This window comes from Cetorhinus maximus, unplaced genomic scaffold (assembly GCF_964194155.1).
Source record: "Cetorhinus maximus unplaced genomic scaffold, sCetMax3.hap1.1 HAP1_SCAFFOLD_306, whole genome shotgun sequence".
In the NCBI taxonomy this organism is placed as follows: Eukaryota; Metazoa; Chordata; class Chondrichthyes; order Lamniformes; family Cetorhinidae; genus Cetorhinus; species Cetorhinus maximus.
The window spans coordinates 470,454-473,767 of NW_027596259.1; the positions used below are offsets into that span (position 1 = coordinate 470,454).

General features: G+C 48.3%; 1 pseudogene; it reads left to right on the top strand.

The window, feature by feature from the left end:
* The first annotated feature begins 1,218 nt into the window (after positions 1–1,218).
* On the top strand, positions 1,219–2,924 carry LOC144673193 (uncharacterized; annotated as a pseudogene).
* Positions 2,925–3,314: the final 390 nt, after the last annotated feature.

Below are 3,314 nucleotides of genomic sequence, written 5' to 3' on the forward strand. Positions count from 1 at the left end.
ACTTTACTAACTGCCAATTGATTTTCTCCCAGATTATTGTCTCCAACCTTCCCCCACCACTAATGTGAAGCTGATTGTCCTGGAATTGCTGTGTTTTTGAACAGGGGTGTAACATTTACAATCTGTCAGTCCTTTGGCACCACTACTATATAAGGAGGATTGGAAGATTGTGACCAGAGCCTCCACAAGTTCCATGTGAAGGATGCTGTCTCTGACAGTGCAGCAGTCCCTCAGTGTCACCCTGGAGTGTCAGCCTAGATAATGTGCTCAGGTTTATTAATATTTCCTCTTGTTATTGATGTGGGTCATTAAGAAACAATGGACTCTTATGATGTCATCCAGTCCCAGTGCGATGATGTCATCCAGTCCCAGTGCGATGATGTCATGAAGACTATTAAATAGCAGCGGAGCCTTAGTGGTGAAAACAGTTTTGTTCAAGATGGCAGCAAGTCCATTACTGATAGATCAGCAAATGGAATTAATGGGAAAGAAAGTGAGGCAGCTCATGAACATCAGGAATATTGTTGTGGATTATGAAGATGAACAACATGTCGAGTACACATGTCCCATCTCCCGGCACACTGTCCCCGTCTCCTGACACATTGTCCCCGTTTCTAAATTTTTCCAGTTTGGATAAAAGGTCACTGACCTGAAACATTCACTGTTTCCCTCTCCACAGAAGCTGTTTGACCTACTGAGAGTTTCCAACATTTTCTGTTTTGAGCTCGGATTTCCAGCATCTGCAGTATCTTGTTTCCGGGTCACAGTGGATCAGTTTTCTCTGAATTATCGTTCCCTGTTTAAAGGTGAAGAAGGAGCTTTTACAGAATGACCCCTGTTCGACATGAAACTAAACTCACTGTTAATTCCTCCTCAGTAACAATTGTAAACACAAAGCTTCCAGCCGGGATTGAACCGGGGACTTTCTCATGTAAAGTAAAGGTGATAATCAGGGCACTAGGGAAATGAGTGTGAATCCCCCCCGGACAGAGGGGAACTGACCATCCATCTCTAGCTCTAATTCCCAAACAGAAAATGCTGCCAAGAATCAGCAAGTCAGGCTGAGTCTGTGGCCGCTCTCACCATTTGGAACCGTCACAATGCCCGGCTGATTGACGGCAGCTCCGGACCAATAGGAAGAGGGGGCGGGACTGGAGGACCGTGCGGGAGCGGTTGGTCCTCCAAACAATCGGAGTGAATGAGGGGCGGGACTCGAGCGCTGAGGCTCCGCGCAGGCGCAGTGTCATTGTACCTGAAGCCCGGGGAGTGCGGGAGCTGAAGGACGAAGGAGGCGGGAAAGGGTGAGTAACAGCCGAGTACAGGAGAGAAATGGAGTCAGTGTGGACTCGGAGGCTTTATGAACACCCGGTGCAGGCCTCCGGACCCGAATTAGAAACTTCCGGTCTAGCGTTTGCGCTTAAACGACAACTGAGACTCTTCAGGTCTCAGACCCGGGGTAACGGCCGCCATCTTTATTGGGGGCAATGTGCAGCAGGGCGCATGCGCGATCATCCTGGTCCAGGTAACAGGAGGAGAGAATGTTGTTCATTTCTATCCTGAACTGACAGGGATGGATTTTGGAAACTCCTTTTACAGGGGGTTAGAAGGGGAAGATTTACACACAGCAAACTCAAACCAGGAGTAATGTTTGTCTCTTCTGAATATTTAATCCTGAACCTACAGTGATGATTTTTTTTTAACAGGATTTTTGAAGATCTGGAATTTGAGGCAGGAAACATCAACCAAATCTGACAGAGTCACTTAGTTCATCATGTCCTGAACATCAATGGATTTTGAACATAGAAGGAAAAAGCACTGTTCACAGTGGGGAGAAACCGTACATGTGTTCTGTGTGTGGACAAGGCTTCAGCGAATCATCTGGCCTGTTGAGGCATAAGCACAGTCACAACAGGGGGAAACCGTGGAAATGTGGGGACTGTGGGAAGGGATTCAGAACCCCTTCAGAGCTGGAAATTCATCAGCGCAGTCACACCGGGGAGAGGCCGTTCACCTGCTCTGAGTGTGGGAAGCGATTCATTCACTTATCCACCCTGCTGACACACCAGCGAGTTCACACTGGGGAGAGGCTGTTCACCTGCTCCAAGTGTGGGAAAGGATTCACCTGATCATCCAACCTGCTGAGACACCAGCATGTTCACACAGGGGAGACACCATTCACCTGCTCCAAATGTGGGAAGAGATTCACTCGGTCATCCACCCTGCTGCAACACCAGCGAGTTCATGCTGGGGAGAGGCCATTTACCTGCCCTGAGTGCGGAAAGGGATTCACTACCTCATCTGTCTTGTCGAAACACCAGCGAGTTCACACTGGAGAGTTCGCCTGCCCTGAGTGTGGGAATGCATTCACTGATTCATCCACCCTACAGAAACACCAGCGAGTTCACACTGGGGAGAGACCTTTTCAATGTCCAGACTGCGAAATGTGTTTTAAGAGTTCCGGAGAGCTGATATCTCATCAACGTGTTCACACTGATGAGAGACCGTTCAGGTGCTCTCTGTGTGGGACTGGGTTCAGGTGGTCATCTCAACTCACTGTGCACCAGCGAACTCACACTGGGGAGAGACCATTCTCCTGCTCCGAGTGTGGGAAAGGATTCACCCAGTCATTTAACCTGCTGAGACACCAGCATGTTCATACTGCTGAGAGACCTTTTAAATGCCCAGACTGCGAAAATTGCTTTAAAAGTCCCAGGGAATTGATATCCCATCGACGTGTTCACACTGACGAGAGACCATTCAAGTGCTCTCAGTGTGGGGCTGGGTTCAGGCATTCATCTCACCTCACTGTACATCTGCGTACTCACACTGGGGAGAGACCATTCACCTGCTCCAAGTGTGGGAAGGGATTCACTCAGTCATCTCACCTGCTGACACACCAGCGAGTTCACAAGCAACAACAGTAATTGGATTTTGCTCTTACTCACATCCAGAACTGAACCCCATGTTCATTGGGGTCTGCTTCGGCTGATGTTAATAAACTCCAACACAATTATAGGTGTTAATATTATGAATAAAAATGAAATAAATAAGTTTTGTGTTCAACAGACAGTGTTGAGCCTCTTTAATATCTCTAACACAAGTTAGTTCCTTTTGAAGGGCTCTCCCTCTCTCCTGTCTCCTCCACCCTCAACAACAAGTGAGGAGCTCATGGAGCTTCTTTGTCACGAAGATTGAGACAATCCGATCAGCTGCTTCTGCTGCTTCCCTCCCTTCCACTAGCCCACTGAGACAAACTGTCTCTTAACTCCCCCCTTGTCTGAGCCCTGAACCCACATCTTTCTCCATCCAGCCTC